Source organism: Oncorhynchus clarkii, chromosome 6 (genome assembly GCF_045791955.1).
Source record: "Oncorhynchus clarkii lewisi isolate Uvic-CL-2024 chromosome 6, UVic_Ocla_1.0, whole genome shotgun sequence".
NCBI lineage: Eukaryota > Metazoa > Chordata > Actinopteri > Salmoniformes > Salmonidae > Oncorhynchus > Oncorhynchus clarkii.
In genome coordinates, this window is record NC_092152.1 from 36,302,481 (window position 1) to 36,319,322 (window position 16,842).

Consider the following 16,842-nt stretch of genomic DNA (forward strand, 5'->3'; position numbering starts at 1 on the left):
TTCCTCTTTCAGATCTGCTGTTCTCTTCCCCTCCATCATACCGTTGTAGTATCTTAATTGAATCACCCTGTTGCAGGAAATTTCCTGCACCGTTTCAAAATAATTCAAAGGTTTGTCATTTAAAAAATGTCCGTCTTGATTGCCCCTAACTAAATATATATCAAACCCTACAAAAATGTCCATCCATTATAATCCACACAATAATTCACATTTCCTGTTGCTGCAGGATTCTTTTCCTGCTTTGAGAAACTGGTCAAATTAAGATCTGACACCTGTACAATATCATCATACAATATTTTACTTTCTCTCATCACTAGACAGACAGATAGACATATATTTGATTCCTCACAGAAGTCCACTTCCTAAAACAAATCACAAAAATGGTCTAGAAATCTGCTATTCATTTCCTTAATCAAACTCATATTCATATCTATATAGTGTGTTATATATGCCTAAATTACCATAACTCATCAAAAGGGCTATTCCTCTGTAACCTGACTTTTGGGACTATCAAATAGCCCAGTCTGGGAATTGCACAGGGGGAATGGGCGGGGACCTGTTTGTGCCTTTGTGTCATCCTTGGTCCCCACTGTGATACGTAATACAGAAGTATGGCACACGCTGCAGCGTAACGGTATAGGCACACTTAACCGGTATTCCACCGGAATATCTGTTCATTAATGCGACGACCAACCGATGTCCCTCTCTCTCTATCTACTGACTGTTTTTATTTCTGCAGAAACTTCTTCATATCGAGAGTTGTGCAGTTCTCCGTCGGAGAGCGCCGAGGAGAGGTTTTATATGCTTTGGAAGTGGATCTTATTTGCGTATTGTTTCTTTCTTGGTTTCCTATTACAGAGCCTGGCGATTGAGGGAGTGAGCGGAGCAGAGAGCGAGTTCCGCTATGTAAACTGACAGCATCATATGTCTTGATTTCCAGATGCTTCGCAAGAAATGTAAAGGAAAAACGCAAACAAATACAAGTGACATTTGTTGGGAATGTGGAATAATTTATAACTAACTGAATCGTCCAAAAACGAAGCCGAGATAACGGAAAGGAAAAGGATACGGAATCTGTCGTCAGTTTACGCGACTGCGGAGAGAACTGACAAGAGAGAGTAGGCCTATTGCATTATTATCATCACAACTGCTGAACAGAGAAGCTTACAGAAGAGAACGAATACTACGGTAAGTTTTTTGCAATCATTGCAACATTATTCAAATCCTTTGAGCGTTATCCTGTAGGTTGGATACATCGTGAGACTACCTAATGTTGAATATTTAAAGTAGCCAAAAATAAAAGGGAAAAAATGAGAAAAACATCTGATCCGTTCGTTGGCTTAGTCAGCAGGGCTCCAACTGTTGCCACATGCTTTAAAAGTGGGCTACACTGTTCTTACCGGGTTTTATGTATACTGGACAATGTTTTTTACCTAACGTAATTGTATTCTTGCTGCAACTTTATCTCTACTAGTCCACTGTAAACAGCGCACTGCGGTTGGGAAGCAGTTGGAAGCGAATCAAATGGGTTTTTTGTTAGCCTACAAAACCACATTTAAATCCGGATTCAGACCATGTTTATTCGATGCTGTTCGAAATCATCTGGGTAGACAGTTTCCTTATTTTCTCGACGTACATGTTCTATGTATGTGTGCCACGTTTGTAGTGAGTGAAATAGAGTATGTATGCTGTCTAAAATCGGGCACCGCATAGCTTAACTGTTAAAGCCATTTGGATACATTGGATTGCGAAACAGCCACTGTAATTAGATCAGATTCGAAAGAAAATCACGTGTCTGATATGTGTACGTTGGTATCACACTATAGATCTTTTGGAGAGGACTATTTTACCGTTATTAAACATTATTACAATTATCCAGTTCACAGTGGCTTAACGCATTAATTCGACCAGTTCTTTTTTGTTGCTTTCTTTTTAACGGTAATGAAGTAAATGTTAGCTTCAGCTGACTGATTATAGTAATTGGCTAGAGCGTGTGAGCAGAACAGTTGAACAGCTTTGCTGGGTGACTGACTGACTGACTGGACAACAGGGTTTGCGCACGTTGGATTGTGTGGTGCTGACTTTATTCCTAAGGACTGGTCCACGATCAGTTTTTAAAGTCTGTGTGTGTGTGTGTGTGTGCGTGGAGTGTGCGCGCACACGCACAACGAATAATACTGCCACAGTGAAATTACAATGCCAATGGTGTCGGTGGTGTGTTGACATTTCCAGGGTGTGTGCCCATGTGTGTCTAGGGATATTCACCACACTTCTCCAGGGCCTGTGTGTGTCCATTTGGCAGGCAGGGGAAATGGTGGTGGAAGCATGCACACTCAGCGCCCTCCCTCCCCCCAGATGCTAAAGCGTCTATTGAGAGTCCGATTTGGCTCCTGCCGGGTTGATCTCTTCATTGTTGCCACACAATGGGCCCCACATCCTGCTGCCCGCCCCTCCTCCTAGTCCCCAGAATCCCCACTGCTCCTCAGCCCCCTCGCAGGCAGCCTCATGGTTGGCCTATAAAGAGCTTTTAATATTGTGATGCCGTCGTTCTTTAGGTTAAGTGGCGAAAGATGGATTTGTAACCACTTGGCTCTCTTTATCTCCATTATCCTCTGCAAGCGTGTGTGTGTGTGCGTGTGTGTGTGAAGCTGAAGCTAGCTGTCCTGTGTGCAGTGTGGTGGTTGCATTATGCCTGGGACATGGAGCACCAACACATGTCCTGCGTCTGGCTGCTACAGTGCATTCGGTCATCCCCGTGCCTCTTGTGAAATGTAAACGCAGCAGATATTGGAGTGAGTGACCACGCGTGGCAGACAGCCATCCAAACATGTGAAATACACGGTTACATCAATCTCTTTTCTCTCTGCTGGTGATGCCGTAACGCCTGCATATATATTCGCAACTGATTTCAACCTGTTTTGTTCGCAAGCAATAATCTGTTTGAATGCATGCGGTTCACTGCACAGCTCAGTGAGCAACAGTTTGATTTTACCCTTGTGTTGCGGCAGCAATCTGGGGATGAGATTAAAAAAAGAGCCCCTCTTTTCACGATTCATTGCTCTCCTTTGGAATTTGGATCCTTCTCCATCTTCAAATGTTAATTCCTCTCCGATCCTTCTCTCTCTCAGCCTCCATTTCTCCTCAATTTGACCCTGTCTCTCTCCTCCACCCTCCTTTCATCCTCTCTCTATCCTCTCACCATTCTCCCACCCTCTCTCTATTCTCCCATCCTCTCTCTATTCTCCCACCCTCTCTCTATTCTCCCATCCTCTCTCTATTCTCCCACCCTCTCTCTATCCTGGTGTGTAATGAGGGTGATAGTTTTGTATCAGCACTATAGCAGGCCTGTCGGTCGGCAGCAGTGGAGAGTAAAGGAGTGCAGAGTCCGTGCCAGTGGCTGGGGCTATGATGGTGTGATGCAGGCAGGCCAGCTGAGAGGGCTTCGGAACAGGAGCAGATGGGTCATCTGGCTTTGTGTATGTCTGTCTGTGTGTGTGCGTGTGCACGTGTGTGTGTGTGTGTGTTAGGCCTGAAGGGAAACAGTGGGGGGTTGGGCTGGGGCTGGACACAGCATGATGTTTAGAGAAGCGGGGTGCAGGGGGGGTATAGTGTTTTAAGTGCATCATGGGGAGGGTGAGGGGATCAGGGATAGGGTGGGGGTAGTTTGGGTTGTTATAGGCCTGTGTTTTGATGGTGCTCCCAAAGCCCTCTGTGTGCTGGAGAGAGGCTGCTGTGTGTGCAGCTGTGGGCCAGAGAGAGAAACACTCATCGACGCAGGACTGTGAAGTGTAGCTGCCTGGGTTCCCTCTGCAGCACACACTCTGCAGCACACACACGCACACAAACACACACGGTTACTTTTTAAAACACACCATTTTGTATGCAGTCGAAAACACACACACACAAACAGTTTTGTATTGCTATCCTTGTGGGGACCAAATAATTGATTCCCATCTAAAATCCTATTTTCCCTAACCCTAAATCTAACCCAACCTTAACCTAACCATAACCATAACTCTAACCTTAACCCCAAACCTCTAACCCTAACCCTAAAACTATACCTAACCCAAATTCCTAACCTGAATTTTCCTTGTTTGACTTCTCTTTGTGAGGACTTATGGTACCCACAAGGAGGGTTAAACAAACTCACAAACACACACATAGGAGCGGTCCTGTGAATAGATCACACTGGTGATTTCTGTCCCCGGTTCTGGTTCTACAGTAACATTCTAACTCTACATAAGATGAGACACTTTGGCCTGTCTTCTGGGTCAAAATCCCTAGAGGACGTGCACTGTAGTTTGAGATATTGAGCTTCAGAGAAATCTCTCCTTCTCTCTCTGCACAGTTCAGTGTTCCGACCGAAGCCTTGCGTTATGTATGAGAGAGAGAGAGAGAGAGCGGCGCTGGATAGAGCAAAGAGCTGCTTGTGTTTTTCTTTTACCAGCTGACCAGTATTGACCACTACTGATCTGCTATTTCACTGTCCTCCCTCAAGGCTCCCATGCTGATTTTCAAAACTCGCTCTGTTGGGGGGGGGGGGGGGCGGCATCTACTTGCATATGTTTCTGTCATTTTATGTGTGTGTTGCCTGGCATAATGATATTTGTTCAACGTAGATTCTGTGTTATTCCATCTCATAACAGCTTCTTAGAACAGCCTGAAGTGGGGTCATCTTTTTTTCTTCCATTTGTCTCATCTCAGCATTGGGTTGTGGGCTCCCCTGAAGCAGGTGGAAGCTGGATTGTATTAGAGACAGTTGGACAGTGATTTCCTTTGTGCCAAAGGCTTGCCAACAAGCTCGGGCTGTATAAGGCCTACGTACTGTATGAGTCCGTCCCAAATGACACCCAACTCCCTATATAGTGCACTACTTCTAACCAGGGACCTACGGGCCTTGGTCAAAAAGTAGTGCACTTGTATTAATAGTGCCATTTGGGACGGCACCTACAACATGCTATTTACGGAAATGTCGCTCAGAGAGGAGATTGATGTGTGTTAGTTGGTTGGAAGTTGGAACTCATGTTGTTTTCGCTCTCCTTGAACAGATGTTTTCAGCAGCCTTTCTCTTTCTACTGCCCATTCTGTTTCCTTAGCATCAATGTCTCTGTTATCCTTTGTGCTCTAGTTAATGAGCCAGGGCTGTTTGGGTCCATTGTGTCTGTAGTTGTGTGTTTGGTGTGTGTTATGCAGTGTCTGCGTGTGCGTGCGTGCTTGTGTGTAATAAACATGGTGGTCCATGGGGTAGGAGTGTGTGTGTGTGTGTATTGTGTGTAGTAGCAGAATGAGAATAAAGCTTTTCCCGGTGTTACCTAGCCTTCCCTGACTGTGGGCCTGTGGGCACTGCATTGTGTTTGCAGACTGTGGTCCATCCATGCAGATGAACAGCAGGAGACGAGCCTATTTCCCCTAGTTGAGCATTGCAGTTTGTTTTTATTAGAGCTTTTTTTTGGCATTGTTCTGTTCCGATACAGCTCGCCTTGTGTTCCCGTGTGACTGCGCCACCGAACCGTTAGTGGCAGGAAGTGCCCGGAGCGCAGGCCTGTTACACACACGCACGCACACTAAAACGCACACACACACACACAAACACATAAACTGTGGCTGGACAAAAATAACAATAAAAAGTAGCCCTGAAGCTGGTATGGAGCAGGAGCTTAGCCAGGAAGGAGTGAGGCTGAGCTGAGTTGATGGCCTTTTTCGACAGGAGAGAGCAGGGGCAGAGGCACAGAGCCACGGCTTATCACTGGGTCTCGCCCTTTAGAGACCCAGCCAAGCTCCCGCCAGACACCAGCTGAGCTCAGCCACCGTGGTGGGACTGAGACAGCTTTTCTCCCAGGGTGTGGTGAGTTGGCGAGTGGGGTTAGCCTAGCCTAGCGCCTCCTGTTGGCAGCTCAATGCCAGTCCAGTCCAATGTCAATGCCTCCTTTCCCAGCTGCGTAAACTGCAGACAGAGCCAGAGCTAGGTCCAATAATGGGGCTGTTGTTAGGGGTGTTGGGGCGGCTTGTGGCTGTGGCGAGGGGGCCCCACAGGGGTGTGGTGTGTGCATGTGAGGGGTGTCTGTGTTTCCCCCCTCGTCCTCCCAGCCTGCAGTAGTCAGACCTCTGACCCCGAGCTTGCTGCACTTTGCAGACCCCCCGCTGATCTCTTCCAGCCCGCTACACCCTCTCTGGCTCACTGAGATGGAGGGAGGGGGGGGGGGGGGGGGGGGGGGGGTGAAATATAGAAAAAGGAAAGAGAGCGAGAGATATGGCGAGATGGGGGGATATGGTGAGAAGGAGGGAGAGCAAGAGAGATAGAGAGAGGATGAGAGGTAGGGAGGGGGAAGATGGACTCAGAGACCCCGAAGAGGGTGAGGCGGCAACACAAGGAAGTTGGAAGAGAGAAAGGGAGGGAGAGAGAAAAGAGGAGTTGGAGGATTTGAGGGAGATAGAGGAGAGGGTGACCCAGGCCTGGAGAAGAGAGGAGAGGGTGACCCAGGCCTGGAGAAGAGAGGAGAGGGTGACCCAGGCCTGGAGAAGAGAGGAGAGGGTGACACAGACCTGGAGAAGAGAGGAGAGGGTGACACAGACCTAGAGAGGAGAGGAGAGGGTGACACAGACCTAGAGAGGAGAGGAGAGGGTGACACAGACCTAGAGAGGAGAGGAGAGGGTGACACAGACCTGGAGAAGAGAGGAGAGGGTGACACAGACCTGGAGAAGAGAGGAGAGGGTGACACAGACCTGGAGAAGAGAGGAGAGGGTGACACAGACCTAGAGAGGAGAGGAGAGGGTGACACAGACCTAGAGAAGAGAGGAAAGGGTGACACAGACCTGGAGAAGAGAGGAGAGGGTGACACAGACCTGGAGAAGAGAGGAGAGGGTGACACAGACCTCTAGAGGAGAGGAGAGGGTGACACAGACCTGGAGAAGAGAGGAGAGGGTGACACAGACCTGGAGAAGAGAGGAGAGGGTGACACAGACCTAGAGAGGAGAGGAGAGGGTGACACAGACCTAGAGATGAGAGGAGAAGGTGACACAGACCTGGAGAAGAGAGGAGAGGGTGACACAGACCTGGAGAAGAGAGGAGAGGGTGACACAGACCTGGAGAAGAGAGGAGAGGGTGACACAGACCTAGAGAGGGGAGGAGAGGGTGACACAGACCTAGAGAGGAGAGGAGAAGGTGACACAGACCTGGAGAGAGTGAGAGGAGAGGGTGACACAGACCTGAGGGGAGAGGGTGACACAGACCTGGAGAGAGTGAGAGGAGGTGACACAGACCTGGAGAGAGTGAGAGGAGGTCAGACCGAAAGAAAGTGATGGAGGGCGGAGAAATATCCCTGCATACCTTGTCGTAGGTTCGGAGAGAGTGAGATAAGGCTGGACCAGCAGTCAACAATTATACCATCAATCTCAGACCCAGCTCTCTCATTCTGCTTTCCTCTCTTGTTTCTCTCTCTCTCCCACAATCCCCTAGCTGTGTGCCCTGTGTATTTGTATAGACGGTCTCCACGTGCCGCTTTCTTTTTCTCTCGCTCTCTCTTCCCCCCTCTCTCCCTCACCTCTCTCTTCCCCCGCCTCTCTCCCTCACCACTCTCCTCCCTCTCCCCCATTTCCCCCCTCTGTCTTCCCCCCTCTCTCCCTCACCTCTCTCCCTCACCTCTCTCTTCCCCCTCTCTCTTCCCCCCTCTCTCCCTCACCTCTCTCTTCCCCCGCCTCTCTCCCTCACCACTCTCCTCCCTCTCCCCCATTTCCCCCCTCTGTCTTCCCCCCTCTCTCCCTCACCTCTCTCTTCCCCCCTCTCTCCCTCACCTCTCTCTTCCCCCCTCTCTCCCTCGCCTCTCTCTTCCCCCGCCTCTCTCCCTCACCACTCTCCTCCCTCTCCCCCATCTCTCCCCCCTCTCTCCCTCACCTCTCTCTCTAACACACTGACTCGTGGCATATGGAACAGTTTATCAAGGAGCTGATTTTTTTCGCCTATTAAGCAACGTTTATTTTTCCTGTAAAAGGGGAGAGAAAGGCAAACTATGTTTTATTCTGATATTTAACCAGTGTTGAACCCAGCCCCATAGTGGCAGGAGACATAGCCCAGTGGTAGCTGGTTGGAGCAAGTTATTTTGTGTGCGCCCTCTCTCTTAAACTCGCTGCTTCTACGCATCAAAAAATCTTTAAAGCGTCTCTTTAAAAGCGGCCTGAGAAATAATGGAATGAGACGCGCTGGAGAGAGGCAGATGCAGATGATACCTCCAATCGCTTACCTTTCCACCTCTGTTTTACTACCTATTTTTATCTCTCTCTCTCTTTCCTCCTCCACCTCTCCTCCTTCCTTCTCTACTTCTCCCTCCCTCTCTATTTCCTCCTCCACCTCTCCTCCTTCCTTCTCTACTTCTCCCTCCCTCTCTATTTCCTCCTCCACCTCTCCTCCTTCCTTTTCTACTTCTCCCTCCCTCTCTCTGTCCTCCTCCACCTCTCCTCCTTCCTTCTCTACTTCTCCCTCCCTCTCTCTTTCCTCCTCCACCTCTCCTCCTTCCTTCTCTACTTCTCCCTCCCTCTCTATTTCCTCCTCCACCTCTCCTCCTTCCTTCTCTACTTCTCCCTCCCTCTCTATTTCCTCCTCCACCTCTCCTTCCTCGTCTTCCCCCCTCCTTTCCTCCCTCTGTCTCTCTCTGGCTGATAAGGGAGCCAACCTGTAAAGTAAATTAATTCTGTTTTTTCCCCCCTCTTAAAATTCACAGTGTTCCGGCCTCCCCTGTGCCGAGGCCTATCGACTGATGTACCGTGAATTGTGTGCCAGGATTAAATTTCTTACATTTGTCTTTCGCTCCCTGTGGGAGAGGGACCCCTTTTTAAATAAATGTTGCAATGTGTGTGTGGCAGTCGCCCACACAGCGGGGCACCACGGGTGCGGCCTGTGTGTGTGTGCACGTGTTGTCTGTGTGTGTGAGATGCTGTGCGGACGTTTACTTTGTTCTTCTATGTGTGTGTGTGTGTGTGTGTGTGTGTGTGTGTGTGTGTGTGTGTGTGTGTGTGTGTGTGTGTGTGTGTGTGTGTGTGTGTGTGTGTGTGTGTGTGTGTGTGCACGTGTTGTCTGTGTGTGTGAGATGCTGTGCGGACGTTTACTTTGTTCTTCTGTGTGTGTGTGTGTGTGTGTGTGGCTGGTTGACTGCTGCTCCTCCTGGATTCTACACTACTATTGTCTGACACACAAAGTAGCAAGTCATCAGGAAGAGAGAGAGAGAGAGAGCTGCATACAGCCATGCCATATGACCGTGCCGCACATAGTGTCTGTTGCCCATCACTCTCTGGCTTGGTGCTCCGTCAGCTGATGGGGAACCGCTGCATGTCGTCAGAAACCAGTCCGCTAGTATTTCCCCTGCAACCTCCCATGGTGTTGCATACTGAGCGTGTCACTCGCTCTGTGGTTCATCTACGTTGAGATTTCTTTGTGTGTATGTGACACGCGGGAGCAACCAATGTCTTAGACCATCAGACCAAGAGGAAATTCCCTTTTGGGCTGTGGGCAGACACTGATTTGGAAGTTCGCAGGCAGGGCTACCTCACCACGTGACCATGACCGACTCATGTCCGCTACATGTGTGTGCGTGTGAGTGTGTGTGCGCGCGCGTGTGTGTGTGTGTGTGCATGTGTGCGTGCGTGTGTGCCTGTGTGTGCGTGTGTGTGTGCGTGTGTGTGTGCGTGTGTGTATATCGTGACTGCAGCAGGGAGTTCACAGTGCCTTACTAACCGGTTTATGAGTCTGTGCCTGTGTGCTTTTTTCAGGAGGCGAATTAAGATGCAGAGTCACTGACTGACTGAGTCATGGCGACAGCAGCAGGGCGGGAGGGTGCTGACCGACCGTACACTCACACACACCCCTATCTATCTAACGCTTTTTACATCGTCGCCTTCTCTAATTCTTTCTCCCTAATTCTCTCTCTTTCTCTTTCCTATCTCACTCTCTGTGAGTCGCGTACACACACACACACACTTACACCACATTGGCATGCTGTCCTCTAGGCCACCTGTACAATGCACAGTGAGACCATGATCAGAGGAGAGTGGTCGTGGTGATGGTTTTCAGTGTATTGGCCCAGTCCAGCAGCTGTATATAGTAGCAGCAGTAGCAGATGCAGTAATTGGAAGTGGTCTATTGATTTATTGGCAAGCAGGAGAATGTGGCGTCAGTGCTCTCTCTCATCGCTCATTCAATCAATGGACCGCACAGGTGGACAGTACTTAGCTTCCTACAGGACGCTAGCTCTGAACTCTCTCTCTCTCTCCCTCCATCTAGCTCTTCATCTCTGTCGCTATCTCATTCTCCCCACCATGGCCACTACAGGTACATTACTAGTACCTTTGTGTTTTTGTGTCTGAAGTCCTGGCGCTGCCTATAACTGACTTTAGGCCGGATTAGGACATTGTCTGTCTGTTTATCCGATTTCTTTATGTCTGTTTCATTTCCCCCCTGTTTGCCTCTAGTAAGCCACCCTACAGTTTTTGTTTTTCTGTTGCGGCAATAACAAAATGTTCTCCGTTTTATTTCTTCACTTAAAGGGCCAGCCAATGTTTTCTTTCTTCTCGTTTGATCCATGCCACAAAGTCCTCCTCCTCCTGTCTCCTATATCCTAGGCTGCAGACTTTTGAAAGAGGAGATCATTCCCCTACCGTTATTGAGGGTATTACATGGCATCTTTCAATCTCTTCACAACGTAAACACCATTTAATAGCTGCCGTTACACTTTAACATCATTTCACATGGTGCATTATCAGGGCCTTGGTTCTCTAAGCCCTCCACCAATGTAAATGGATGAGAGAGGGAGAGGGAGAGGGAGAGGGAGAGGGAGAGGGAGAGAGAAGGGGAGAGAGGGAGAGAGAGAGAGAGAGAGAGAGGGGGAGAGAGAGAGAGAGAAGGGGAGAGAGAGAGAGAGAAGGGGAGAGAGAGAGAGAGAGGGGGAGAGAGAGAGAGGGGGAGAGAGAGAGAGAGGGAGAGAGAGAGAGAGAGAAGGGGAGAGAGAGAGAGGGGGAGAGAGAGAGAGAGGGGGAGAGAGAGAGAGAGAGAAGGGGAGAGAGAGAGAGGGAGAGAGAGGGAGAGAGAGAGAGAGAGGGAGAGAGAGAGAGAGAGAGAGAGAGAGAGAGAGAGAGAGAGGGAGAGAGAGAGGGGGGAGAGAGAGAGAGAGAGAAGGGGAGAGAGAGAGAGGGGGAGAGAGAGAGAGAGGGGGAGAGAGAGAGAGAGAGAAGGGGAGAGAGAGAGAGGGAGAGAGAGGGAGAGAGAGAGAGAGAGGGAGAGAGAGAGAGAGAGAGAGAGAGGGAGAGAGAGAGAGAGAGAGAGAGAGAGAGAGAGAGAGAGAGAGAGAGAGAGAGAGAGGGAGAGAGAGGAGAGAGAGAGAGAGAGAGAGAGAGAGAGAGAGAGAGAGAGAGAGAGAGAGAGAGAGAGAGAGAGAGAGAGAGAGAGAGGGAGAGAGAGGGAGAGAGAGAGAGAGAGAGAGAGAGAGAGAGAGAGAGAGAGAGAGAGAGAGAGAGAGAGAGAGAGAGAGAGAGAGAGAGAGAGAGGGAGAGAGAGGGAGAGAGAGAGAGAGAGAGAGAGAGAGAGAGAGAGAGAGAGAGAGAGAGATATCCATTTTCAGGAATTGCAACAACAACAAAACATTGTATCCAAAGGGTGAAAGTACAATTTATTTTCCTTTTGGACATTTAAGCAACTTTTGAAATATTTTTTAGTTTGTTAGGATAAATCAAGGGAATCTTTTTTTAGTTTGATTATATAAACTTTAGGGGAGGATTTAAGGAATAATAAGGGCATGGAAAGTCTGTCGCAATTAATTTGCCAGTCAAGGATGGATTGATTCTTATTGTGGAAGTGACACAGCCTGCTGTTTTCAGCCTCATTATTTTTGCAGCTAGTAGTCTATTATTGGTCTCTGTCGCTGGATCTTGGCTCTCTACTTTTCATGAGCTTGTTCAGAAAGGTTCCTCTTTTGGCCAACAGGAACAGATATCACAGGCTTCAAACAGTCAAAGGGATCCATAACCAGAAAGCTCCATAACACTCAAAAGCTCAAATCATAACGCTAGTTAGCCAGCGTGTGAACAGCTGAGGCTGACAGATGCCTATCACTGTATCTGGCTGAGCCAGGGGGTAGCCTGAATTAATAAGATAAGGTTCTGATTGCGTTCCTAAGTGTGGAGAAAAAAATATTTAGAAAAATCTAACTTATGACTGAAGAGACAAATATAATGGAAATGATTCGCTAAATGACTCCCTTTTGGCCCAGCTGCAAAAACCTTCTGGAACGTTCCAGCCACCTGGACTACGCATAATAGCACATCTTGGAAAACAACAAGTGTGTTGGATATCTCGTTTAAAAATGTTTCAAAAGTGAATAACAGTCATACACATTGAAACAAACCCATGAGCATTCATTTCAGACGAAAAATTGCAAATGTGAAAAAATGGAAATAAACTCTTGAGAATAAGGGTGCCATTTGGGACTCAGTCATTGAAAGCCACTCACGATGTAGGTGCACTTGGGCTGGAAGGCGTAGGTTCCACAGGTGTAGAGGTGGGTGTGGTTGTAGCTCTGCAGGAAGCGGATGTAGTTGAAGCACTCCGTCCAGGGGAGAAGAGGAGAAGGAAGCCATCCGAAGACAAGGGAACAGGGTACCATTTGGAACACGACCCTGGACTAAGAGGTTTGATCCATGATATAAATCAAGGCCTCAAGGTGCACAGTGTTGCTGATTTATTCTCGTCCCCCTGATTAATGAATTCATTTAATGAATCTAATTGAATTGATTAATTCATTTCATTGATTGGCCAGAGAAACCACTCTGTTGCCCCAGGTCTGAATCAATCCCCGATTAGAGGGGCAAGGATGAAAATATCATTGCTGCTGACCTCTAGGCACTTATTGTAAATTGCACCAGACAGATTTGAGGCCCCTGTTTAGATGGACGTTTGTCCCAAATGGCACCCTATAAAGAGAATGTGGTGCCATATGGACATGTTAGATGGTGGCTGCTTGTTTCTATTGGCTGGGGGCCCATAAGAGAGAGAGAGTGAGACAGAGAGCGCCAGAGGCCTGGTTGTTAGGCTTTATCATGCTGTGTTCTAGGCTGTTTGTCAGACTCTTAACTGTTCATCATCAGGCAGGAGATGTGACCTAGACGTGCATGGAGGAGAACAACACACACACTATACACACACACTATACACACACACTACACACACACACACACACACACACACACACACACACACACACACACACACACACACACACACACACACACTATACACACACACTATACACACACACACACACCACTACCTGTTCGCCTCCTCCCTGCAGCGAGGCTAGAAGGGAACCATCCTTCTCCTCTCCTGTCAGAAGGAACAAATCTGTCCGTGTGTCTGCAGCCCCCGCCTTGTCTGTCCTCATGCTCTACCACCATACCCCCCACCGCTCCGCACCGTTACCCTCTGACAGATCACCTCCACACAGCTCCCGGCTGGGCTGGCTGCTCGCTCTGCAGCACTCTCTGCCTGTGTTTGTGTCTGTCTCTGTGTGTGTGTGTGTGTGTGTGTGTTTGCCCGCAGCCCTGTACTCAACCAGGCCTCCCATTGCGTCAGAGAAGGCCTCACCATCTCTCAAGGAGCTCAAGGAGCAGCCGGAGAGGGGAGGATGAGGGAGGGAGGGAGAGAGAGAGTAAGAGAGAGAGGGATGGATGGAGAGTTGGGATGTTTGTTGTTATTGGGGATATTAATAAAGATGACCTCATCCAGGGCCCTTTGAGTGTGTGCAGCCCTGCCTCTCCATCTCCCGTCCCTTCTCCTCTCCTCCGTTCTCTCGCTCCTTTCATTTCCCTGTGTGCCTTTCTCCTTTGTTCCCGCTTGCTTTTTTCTCTCTCAAGTGTGCCCTCCTCTCAGCCTCTCCCTGCCTGGCAAACTCTCTCAGCTTCTGTCATATTTTATCCCCTTTTTTAGTCATAGATGTGTACTCGAGGAGGTGTGAGATTGTGTGTGCGTGCGTACGCGCATACACACGTGTGCAGCAATGCCTAGGTGATGGCACTGTGTGTGTTGTCATCCCCTCACTACTTCCCCCATCAATGCGATAAAGTGATATTCCAGCTGAGGAGAGACCGAGACATAGGTAGCTGTGAGACTGGCCCTGTAGCCGTGTGAGCAGTATTCAGTCATTAGCCTGCTGTGCTGCTGCAGCCTGTTGTCCTGAACTCTCTATAGTATTCTCTGTCACTTTACCAGCTGTCCAGGGGGACGCACTGGGAGGCAGAAAACACATGACATCAACACAACACCCTGCCCTGCCCCGGAGTCCCCCCTGCTGAGGTGTACACACACACACAAGCACACACACACAATTTGCCTGTTTGTTAGATCAAATGTCTCACAAAACAATTCAAGTCTATGTGCAGTGTGCGCTCGAGCTGACTGTATTCTTTGTCTCCACCCCACACAAAATGACTCACGCGGGCGAGAGGAGAGAGGGACTCAAAGGAAACAGGATCTCCCTGTATCTCTGTCCCTCTGTGTGAGACAGGAAGGGAACACGAGCTATCTCTGACCCTCTGTGTGAGGCAGGAAGGAACACGAGCTATCTCTGTCCTTCTGTGTGAGGCAGGAAGGGAACACAAGCTATCTCTGTCCGTCTGTGTGAGGCAGGAAGGGAACACAAGCTATCTCTGTCCGTCTGTGTGAGGCAGGAAGGGAACACGAGCTATCTCTGTCCCTCTGCGTGAGGCAGGAAGGGAACATGAGCTATCTCTGTCCCTCTGTGTGAGGCAGGAAGGGAACATGAGCTATCTCTGTCCCTCTGTGTGAGGCAGGAAGGGAACATGAGCTATCTCTGTCCCTCTGTGTGAGGCAGGAAGGGAACACAAGCTATCTCTGACCTTCGAGGAGTCCTGATTACTGCTCCCTAGACACTTAACAGCAGCATGGCTGTGTCCCTGGTCAAAAGTAGTGTGCTATTAAGGAACGTGGTGCCTTTTGGACCGCAGGTGTCCTCGCCAGTACAAATCCTCAACCTGTTTACTCTGTTTAAGTCTGGAGGGAGACATGTTGTTTTGTGTTTCTCGCTCATTGTTCATCGCCTTGTAGCGTGTACCATCCTAAACCTCTATCATCTGTATTTCACTGTTCTCTCCCTTATTATTTAGTCATATATCCTTTTTTTTTATCTCAGCAGGTTATTCCTCTAAATATAAAAGGGTGAGGAGAGGGCCTGAGGAGCGAGATGGAGAGCGAGATGGAGAGCGAGATGGAGAACGAGATGGAGAGCGAGAGCAATAGAACGCCAGGGACACAGAAATGGAGAGGACAGCGAGGGCTTAGAGGTAGTGAGAGGGAGCTAGAACGACGGAGCGAGAGACCGGGGAATGGAGGGACTGATAGACGGAGAGTGAGAGAGAAAGGCAGAGGGGTGGAGCGAGTGTATGACCTGAGTTGACTGGGTCCAGTGTAGTGTTCAGTAACTAAACCAGGAGAAAGGAGCTGTTTATCAGTGGGCGTCTCTCCACCGGGGATTTGTTAAGCTCGACTTTTGTTTTTAATGCGGGAAATATTCAGATAAATCTCCCACAGCCTTGGGCTTGTTGTGAATAGACTAGCTCCCAAGCCAAGGCATTAGCATGAGATCCTCCCACTTATGTCAACATTCTCTCTCACACACAAATGTCTCTGAAACACACACTCACGCACACTTGAGTGCATATACTTCGAAACATAGATATCACAATGCACCGATTAACCCATTCACACATAGGCACTGCCCCAGATGTACATGAGGTATGGTTCACTTACATACACATTGATTCTCTCTTTCTCATTCTCAAATCCATCCATCCATCACACACACACACACACACACACACACACAATCTCAGACATGCTCAGTGCTGAGTGTGTGTGTGCGTGCGTTGATATGTGTGTGTGTCTGTCCTAGACTTGGCCCATTTGCTACTTGCTGAGCCCGTGCCAACAGTGACACCAGGTGCTGGTTATTTCATGCCTATGTCTTCTGAGCACGTTGGCATAGTTAGAGGAGTAATGAGCAGCGGCGCTAGCGAGCCGCGTCACCCCGCGCATCTCGCTTCACTAGCCAAGCTAATATCAATTCATGAAACGCTGTCGCTAACTAGGCCGCCAGTGCAGCCGACTTCCCAAATGAATGGATGCTAGTTGCAATGAAAGGAGCCACTTGTGCGCAAACTGCACATTCATAGAAGAAGCCGTGTAATCACTAAGACTCTTTCCCCTCAATCCTTTATCTGAGCCAGAGCAGCCAGAGGGTCAGCGATGGTCATTTCTGGGGCAGAGAGGCAGAGGTTGCGTCGCAAATGGCACCCTATTCCCCGGGGGCCCTGGTCAAAGGTAGTGCACTAGATAGGGAACAGGGTGCCATTTGAGGCGCAGCCCCAGAGTGCTAAACTTAGCACATAAATCACGACCCTGTGAATAATTGAGGCCCTCCGGGAGGTGAGAGGTCAGCTCTGAAGGATACTTTAGTACAAAGGAGGTACACATCGTTGTCTTCCGGGCTCGTTTAACAGCTCCAGCCTTCCTATTCTGGGCCCATTTATAGTCTAGGGGTTTTGACCTTGTCCAGATGGGCCCAGAACGGACCCCTTCCGTTGTCACTGACCCTTTTAGGAGGAGATGAGGAGAACGCTGAACGACTGGCTGGAAGACATCTTGAATGGTTTATTGCCACATGTCGCTTTCAATACAGGCCCTCACACTCACAACCAGAGCACTGATTACAGCTCTCATTACTGTTACATTACACCCACACAAACACACACACACACACATGTCCATAGTGCTTTTGATTTGCATCTGAT

General features: G+C 49.0%; 1 protein-coding gene across 1 annotated transcript in view; it reads left to right on the forward strand.

Annotated features, from left to right (window-relative positions):
* Positions 1 to 611: 611 nt before the first annotated feature.
* LOC139411069 (sema domain, immunoglobulin domain (Ig), transmembrane domain (TM) and short cytoplasmic domain, (semaphorin) 4C) overlaps positions 612 to 16,842 on the forward strand; it is a 61,271-nt gene continuing 45,040 nt past the window's right edge. The window contains exon 1 of the mRNA XM_071156887.1: positions 612 to 1,188. The gene's annotated coding sequence lies outside the window, so the exon portion shown is untranslated. The remainder of the gene's footprint in view (positions 1,189 to 16,842) is intronic.